The sequence below is a fragment of the Ruditapes philippinarum genome, unplaced genomic scaffold (assembly GCF_026571515.1).
Source record: "Ruditapes philippinarum isolate M1 unplaced genomic scaffold, ASM2657151v2 ctg18884_1_1_1_1, whole genome shotgun sequence".
NCBI lineage: Eukaryota > Metazoa > Mollusca > Bivalvia > Venerida > Veneridae > Ruditapes > Ruditapes philippinarum.
The window spans coordinates 1-8,884 of record NW_026860293.1 but is presented as its reverse complement, the minus strand read 5'-3'; the positions used below and the strand labels follow the sequence as shown (position 1 = coordinate 8,884).

The 8,884-nt window shown below is 34.4% G+C and overlaps 1 long non-coding RNA gene across 1 annotated transcript; it reads left to right on the top strand.

The window, feature by feature from the left end:
• The first annotated feature begins 1,710 nt into the window (after nt 1-1,710).
• Nucleotides 1,711-3,362, top strand: LOC132759572 (uncharacterized). Its single transcript, XR_009629737.1, has 2 exons — nt 1,711-2,953; nt 3,154-3,362. It is a non-coding gene; the product is annotated as an uncharacterized LOC132759572 (long non-coding RNA).
• Nucleotides 3,363-8,884: the final 5,522 nt, after the last annotated feature.

The following is an 8,884-nucleotide window of genomic DNA, read 5'->3' as shown; positions in this document are numbered from 1 at the left end:
GTAAATATGTATAATTTTATGTTCAATTAAAATGTTGCTTAACTTGCAGTTGTTATTATCATTCAATGATATTAAAATGACATAAAGTATTTATGATGAACAGTCCTAGAATATTTTGATAAGGAACCGTCAGTTGTAAAATGGTATTATGATCTTATAATGAACAGTCGTCATACCTGCTGGTGTGTCATTTATAAATGGTTTTTAGGTTTTTCAAAATTTGCATGATTAACAATCGGAATGTAGACCTCAATGAAATGTTCTGGAATATTAACAAAATGAATAGGCAACCATATTAACCATATATATGAATGGCTGAGCGATAAATGGCGCAATGTGTATATCTTCTTATTTAAAAGCACATTTTAAGCAAAAAGAAAAGAAACTATAAGCCTGAAACATTCTGACATAGCCTCCCCATCAGTACATTCAGTGCTTTGATTTTTCCCAGGTTTGGCACCAGGGCCAAAAAACCCTTCTTTGTAGAGGCCGAATATAGGCTGCTTCCCCAACCAAACTAGTCTCTTTTTTTCCCCAGTTTGGTCCTCTAAATTGCCCAGTCTTTTGAAATTTCCCATAGAACTTCAGTGTTCAGTCTAGAACAAATTCCCAGGGGGCCCTTCGGGCCCATAAACTTTTCAAAAGGGGGTCATTTGAGAAAAAAGGGGGCCCACACTTAAAATGAACATCAAATTCAAATAAGGTATTGTATCTTTTAAGTTACTTGTTCACGTACCATATTTAGACCAAAAACGGTTGCAAAATTCCAAAACAACTCAACTAAAAAAAATGACATTAGCGTTCATACAGGCTCAATTTTAAGAACTGATTGGTAAAGAAACGCCATGACATAATGTTCAAAGAAAAATATGAATCTTATTTTAATGTTACCAGGGATATTTGATGATGTTCAGTTATTTAATCAGCGCCTGATATATAAAGGAAAATCATATTTTGAAATATGCTTTGTTTATGAAGAATATAAACTTACAATAGTCGCTAAAAACATTTACCCTTCTCAATATATCCAAGCGAAAAACAAAGTGTCAACAGGTGCTAAGACAATGTATATTGACATACCGTTACCTTTGATCTTTTGTCAGGGCAGCAGTTCTTACGTCACGCTTAAGATGCAGTCTGTGCGAAAGTCCGTCGGTCCTCGGTCCTGGCCGAATAAAAATCATGCGGTCCGAGATAAATTTCCTTTCCGTCAGTCCTCATGTCCGAATAAAATTTCAAAAAGTTAAAAATATTAATGACCTGATTGATAACAAGTACCCCGTGATGCAAAGAATTTATTAAAAGATATTGACCAACCTTAACTTTATTTTGTACATGTCAAATAAATACCAGTCAACTCTGTCTTCAAAAAGTTTCATCAACAACGGTAAATTTTGCCGTAAAATACAAATTTGAAAATTTTGTTTTACGATGCCTGTTGAAATAGCAGATGAGTAGCAATCTTAAAATAATGAGAAAATGTTTAATTTAATATACTTAAAATCAACAACAAGTAGATTTGTGAATGTTTATGCAGGAAACAGACAAATTTTCAATTGTCACATATTTTCGCGATGCCGCTTTTTTTAATTAAAAAAATCATAACCAAAAGGAAGATATGTTTTGTCATAACACTTAAAATGTAGTTTAGGAATTAAAATTACCAAAGATATTGTTTACTTTAGTTGAAATGGAGGTATTTACCTGTATGTCCCGTACGAAAAAGATAGCAGGATTCCGCCTTATATAAGCAGGAATACGCTTAAAATTTCCGTGTATATAAGATTTTCCTGCTAATTTAAGACGGACACGGAATTTTGTAAAAAATCCTGCTAAGCAATTTCATATTCCGCCTAAGGCTTAGGCGGAAAATATGGGATGAGCAATAATTAAGACGGGTTTTAGGACTTAGAATTTTGTCAGTTATTTGTTAACAGGAATTATGTACTTAGACTTTTTTGTTAACCAGAAATTGAACTTAGAAAATTTTACTAGACAGATTTCTGAATTTGGAGAAATTTCTGCAGATGACAGGTATATAATAAATCGATTATTAAGTGATCAACAATTATTTTGCTGCTTTTATTCATTGTTAATTTTCAAAACTAAAATATTGTTTGTACAAACATAAACATACATAATCATTAATTGATAAAAAAAACTCCACAACAAAACTAAAACTTAGAACATATTATATAATGATGTTGTGATGACTTTTGCATAGAATATATTTGACTGTGTTAGATTTGGGTATGAACTAAACTCATATATTAAGCTTTTTAATGTAATATAATTAAATAAGTAATATCCCTGAAAATTTCTTATCAACAGGATAAATAAATAAATACTGCCTCTAGTAACCACTCTACTAATTGATTTAACACCACAGACCAGTGATTACACACAGGTCAGATTGTAAATTCTGCTACAGTCCAGACTGTTCCATGTGATTTATTTGGGGGGAAGCAACAGTTACTTTGTACATTTTATATGACAAGTCTGTTAAGAAAGACTTTGCAAAGTTTTTTTAAAGATATTTATTTTGAATTTTGGATTCTTTTTGCATTTATTTTCTGGTATTTTTATATAATTGTGAAAATAAAACGATGGGTTGGATTATCCCTATTTACCATCATATCATGGACTTGTCCATAATTTGAAATCTAGGAAATATGGGTCAGCAGAAGCTTAGACAGTGGAAATAAAGCAAATAACAAAGGATTTTATTGATAGTTAAAAATTGTGGTGATAATATATAAGCAATTTTTGAGATAATATTTTGTTTAAAGTGTAAGGATTGAATATTTTTGAATTTTTCAAAGAAAAAAAAAAAAAAGACTTAGCCTTGTGAATGAAAATGACAATAATATGGATATGCTCAGTTGTAAATAATTTTGAATGCTACATTTTGACCTTGGATAAGAAGATAAATACCAATATCATAAAAATTCAGGTAAGTTACTTTTGGATACATTTAAACAATAAAAATATATTTCAAATAAATTAAATAATTTTGCATTAAGTTAAACACTAAGTTTGGTTGTAATGAATTATAGTTTAAATGCATGTATAATTATAACTGCATACAATGACAAGAAACAATAATAGATATTAGTGGTGGCAGTGTTTTACTGATGACTGTTTGTGTTTCAGGATATGTCTCAAGCTGGTGTAAAAAGAATGGGAGGGGAGGAGTCACGGACAAGGATATTAACGATACCATAAGTTAAAGCAGATCAGTTATGCTTGGAATAAAAATGAAAACAACTGGCTGAACAAAAAACATTTACAGTGAAATAAAATGAAATAATTTGCCATGGATTAAAACAATACAATAGCAGTGCAATAAAAAATAAAACTTGTGTTTCTGTTTTTTGTGTGACTCTTTTACGTACTGTACATGCACCCTAATGTAGAAAACATTATGGTAAAGCTCATAAAAATAACTTAAAAGCTTTGTAATTGTGATCACCTATTGTCTGTCTGCAATTTTGGATTCCAATTATTCTTATGCAGCTAAAAAATAATGTTGTATCCATCCATAATTCAGCTTTATTAGTGTACTATCACAAATTTGAATAACTTCATTTCCTTAGGCGGATTTTTTGCTAGTATTCCTTAGGAAGAATTTTCTCCTGCTAGTGATTTTCTAAGTAGGTATTTTTTTCCTGGTTAAAATATTTTAGGCGGATTTTTTTCCGGCTAAGAATTTTCCTAAGGCGGAATTTTCTCCTGCTAGTGCTTTCTTTAAGCTGAATTTTTTCCTGGTTAAATTTTCTAAGGAGGATTTTTTTCCTGCTACCTAACTGTTTTCCTCCTAAGAAAATTTGCATATTTCGCAGCGTATTCCTGCTTATAGGAGGAATCTGTGATATGTAAACCTGAAATGCCTTAGACGGATTACGCCTAGTAGCTAGGCGGAATTTCTGCTTTTTTCAGGGCGGATGTTTTCGTACGGGCTGTTTGTCACATACAATGAATATTTTCTTATGGGAGGTGGGGGGGGGGGGGTGGAGTGAATCTGGAAGAAAAGAGCATAATGGTCTGATGATGTAGGGTTTTTGAAATTATATTTCAAATCTTTTCAATCACTTTTATGGTACAGTGTTGGGACATATTACCATTTTCCTGAATAAGCTTTTTCTCTGTTCAAACTCCAACTCCCCAACCCCTTACTCTGCTCATATACATCATAATCGTCAACTGCATAAGTGCAGCAAAGATGGCTGTACATATTCAAAGTGATCTGGAACTCCTACATTTTGTGCTTGGGAGTCCCAGGACTCCTACTTTGAAAATTCTAGTGAGAACCCTGCTTAAGTTATTTCATATGGTCAGCATCTTCTTGTGTTTCTATATGATGGTCACACTAATGAAAGTCACACTTATTTAAAGAAAGACGATCATTTTTACATTCAACTGAGTTATTATAAAATAATGCTTGAAATGTCTGGGCCGGAAAAATATCATCCGGGCCGGAAATAAACCTAAGGGTCTCGGTCCTTGTGACCTGAAAAAAAAATTGACTTTCGCATAGACTGAAGATGTCTGTATTGATTAATGATATGCAAAATGTTTTAGCGCCGACCAGCCAAAGACCAATCAAAGTTAATTTACTTAATTGTAAGACACTCCCTAGCCAATCGTGTTTGATTGCTCCATCTTTAAGACTTTTTTAATTGGATGAAGGCGTGTTCGTAATAATTTATGCACACTTCTCTAAAATTAACTCGCACTTTTCACATATATATATATTTTTTCCTTTGGAAAGTTATTACATATTTATTTGTTTTGACCGTGAAAAAACTTTAACTACACGCACGTATTGGATTATCTGTGCGATTTGTTTTGCTCATAAAAACTGTGACTCAAAAGTAAGTAATAGTTACGGTACGAAGAACAAGTCTACATGGTATTTACAGACGCGGACCGAGAGAGCGTAGCGATAAAGGTTTTAAATGGGTTACCGAGTGCGGTAAACTATCTTACCTACATGCTCTTGTTTTTCAATACAAACTTCAGTTTTGAATTCAGTATTTATTAATATTATTCACAAGAAACTTCTTTTATGTACTTAATCAGGTTTAAGAAAGCATTCTAATGTCATTTAGGGCATTTTCTATGAGTGCGCCCGTCGGGCCCACAGTTGATTTTGTTTTGCGCCGGCGGCCTTTTCAGGGGGTCAATGGCGCAATGGCGCGCTCTAGATTGAACACTGGAACTTAGAACAAAATTAAATGATGGTGTTGAAATAAGGTCTTTTACTGCCTTATTAGTATTTTCCAGTGCTTTTTGCTTTTCTAATTTGAAGACCATGTTAAAAGTTTGTGTTAATTTGAGACCCCTTTTCCCAAAGTATGCCAAAATCACGCATATTTTCCCCAAGAAAAAGGCTGAGGCCCCTTCCCCAAAAATGGTGTTTTGGCCCTAGGCACCTTTAACGACGCCATTTTGTATACATGCGACTTGGATAAAAGCCGGACAGTGGGACCGATCTGGAATAAAAAATCATCTGACCTAATCAAAATTTATCGGACATGTCTGTCGGACTGACGTATTTAGGGAAGTCTGTGCCTACAAAATTTGCATCAAAAAAGGGATACTTCCCTCCTATATTAATGAACCTAACATTTCCTGCAAAACTATTTGTATATAGGCAGCTTTAATGTACATGTACAGTTAAGCTTCGTTCACTCGAACTCGGATCACTTGAAAACCTCGCTTTGCTCGAACTCATCGCCCAGTCCTGGCAAAGTTCCTATATTATATATAATTTGATCTACCTCGGATCACTCAAACCCAGATCGCTCAAACTCTTTAACCTCATCTCAGGTCCCTTTGGCAGAAATATAGTGAAAATCACACCTCGGTCAAACACAAAAAGACAACAAAAGATGCGGGTTGACATGTTCTGAATAAGTAACAGCCGGCGCCACATGTTTTTAACACCTCATGATAAAGGCGATTAAGGTTAATGGATACAAAATTAGAAGTGTTGTAACTGATTTGTTTGTTATGATAACATTGTTTATTTGCCGTCTTTAGTAACGATAAAAAGAAAATAACTCTTGAAATACATGTAAGTGAAATGTGCAAAGGTCAATAAATGATGTTTACCCGACCGGCTTTAATTACAGCCATTGGTATATATAATGTGTATTGTAACTGTGTTATCTATTCATAAGGGCTGCCGATTTTCCGCGGATTCGCGGAAATCCGCAGATTTCGTGAGCTCCTGGGTCATTTTTGAGATCGATGTAAATTCGACAAAGACAATAAATTCATTCGTCATATTTTATACAGTACCCAAAGACCGGCACGCTTCGGCTTTTATCGTTACGCTAGCCGCCTATGGTACGTCTGTAAGCCCTTTTCTCATTGGTCAAATCGAGTCTTTTCCGGCATTCTATTTTAGAATAACCAATCAAATTACAGTTTACATTGTCGCTCTTGTCTGTTGTCAAAATGCGTCAAAATGTCGGATAAGGAAGTCAAATTTAGAGTCCAGGAAATTGATTTTAGGGCATACCAAATCATCAGAATCCAGGAGCTTCCGGGGGCTTTGCCCCCTAGGCCCCCACCAGGGCTCTGCCCTGGACTTGCAAAGGGGGCTTGCGCAGCCCCCTTGACCCCCGGCGTATTTTCCTCGGATTTTGCAATTTGCTGTTGGCAGCCCTGATTCATAGAATGATACTTGTACTTGTTTTTATTTTAGTAAATGACTACAAATAGATGCTGGTTTGAACTATTTTATTAATTAATTGTTTGAAATAAAATTTATCCCATAATAAACATAAATATATTTTGAACACTGTTCAACAAGTTTGTAAAATGTTTGCCCAATCAATCTCAACCATTTACAATATGCATGAATATTAGACTTCCAGAAAGTTAAAAAAAAGTTGCAGACATTCGGTCTCACTCTGACAAACCATGAAAATCTGTCGGACCGAAACAAAATCTGTCAGACCGAATAAAATTAACCAAAATCAAAGGAAAACTTGTGTTTGTATTTCTAAGACACTTTTCGGTTTTAATATTAATTTTTCTCCGTTAAAATCGGCACAGTCTGAACAGCGCATTTTCATCTCCTCCCTGTCATACCCCAACAATTCACAGTCCTGCTTCCATTTTTCATTGAATTATGTCTCAGGTCTATTATTTTCATCCTTTAACTGCTGTTCTGCGCACTCCTCTGATGTTACGATTTTCGTTTTTCCCCAGGTTTGCCACCTTTAGGGACGCCATTTTGTATACATGCAACTTGGATAAAAGACTGATCTGGAATAAAAAATCATCTGACCTATAAATCAAAATTTATCAGACATGTCCGACGGACCGATGTATTTCAGGAAGTCTGGAATATAGATAAAATTAACACTCATTTGTTAATATTTACAAGAAATGACCTATTAATACTGATTTGTTAATATTTACAAGAAATGACCTATTCGACAAACTGAAGTACTAACAACTAATTATGTTGACATATTTATCATTTGACAGATATGTTATCATGTATTAGCTGGAAAACCTTTAGGCCTATGTTCTATGTGATAATATTTCAACCTTGGTTGGCTCAAACTATCGATCTGTAACAAATTTGCATAGGCCCTCCATGTTCGAGCAAACAACGTTTGACTGTATATTATAAGCACATTGTTGTATGCATCAAATTCTATGAGCAAACTTAAAATAAATAGGAAATTTGAATGGTATACGTAACATTTTGTATTGAATATATTGTTTCAGACAAATGGAACAGTTGATATCAGTTGGTCAGGTGGACTCTAGTGATAGGCTTGGTACAACATTGCATCATTCAGCTTTGTTGGTAACAAGAAGACCTTGAAAAAGGTTCTTCAACAAGGTATTTTGATTTTTAAAATCAACAATGAAAATTAAATGTCAAAGTTCATTGAATTGGCTGGCTTTATTTGACATGTAAATGAAGAAATCCTATGCCAGACCCATTCTACTCAAGACTATTTGCCTGCGGAAAAGTTAAAAGTTTCCTTTAGCTCTAAAAATGTCTGCTAACAAATGAATAAAGAAATACTGTATTTCTGTCCCTTTACTCTGTTAACTATGGGGAAAATTTGATTAATCTCATGAAATATACATTTTCTATGCTGAGAATACACTTTCCGAATTACAGCTTCAGAGTTGCATGATTGTAAGAAGCAAATAAATGGGTCTGAATATCTAGAGTCTGTACATGTCTTAGCTAGATTAGGTGGGGGTTTTGAACCCTTGTGTTGCTTTGAAGATTGTAACAACTCGGGTTAGTCAAAATGATCTCTCCTGTATCAATGCCATATGACCTAAACTGGGTTGGTGCACTGTAAAACGAAATGAACAAACAAACTGTCTAACTTACCATTTGGCAAATGGAAAACAATCCAAAGTTTTACTCCCTTGTCCGTTAATTGGCACATTCTAAAATGATAGCTGTACCATGATTTCCCTTGCCAGAAATGAGGTAAGAAATTTTGTGCAAATAACTTTTTTTTTCTTTGGTTTTTATAATTGTCCCCCGCCTTTTCGAAGAAAAAAGGGGGATATAGAAATAGGCTCCGTCCGTCTGTCCGTCTGTCTGTCCGTCCGTCTGTCCGTCCGTCACACTTTCGTGTCCGGTCCATAACTTTATCATTTATGAAAGGAATTTGAAATAACTTGGCACAAATGGTTATTATGATAAGACGATGTGTCATGCGCAACAACCAGACCCCTACCTCCAGGGTCAAGGTCACACTTGCTCATTCAAGGTCAACATTGCCTATTTGAGGTATATGTCGTGTCCGGTCCATAACTTTCTATTTGAAGGATTTTGTAAAATACTTGCCATAATTGTTCACATAATAAGACTTGATTGGTTCATGCA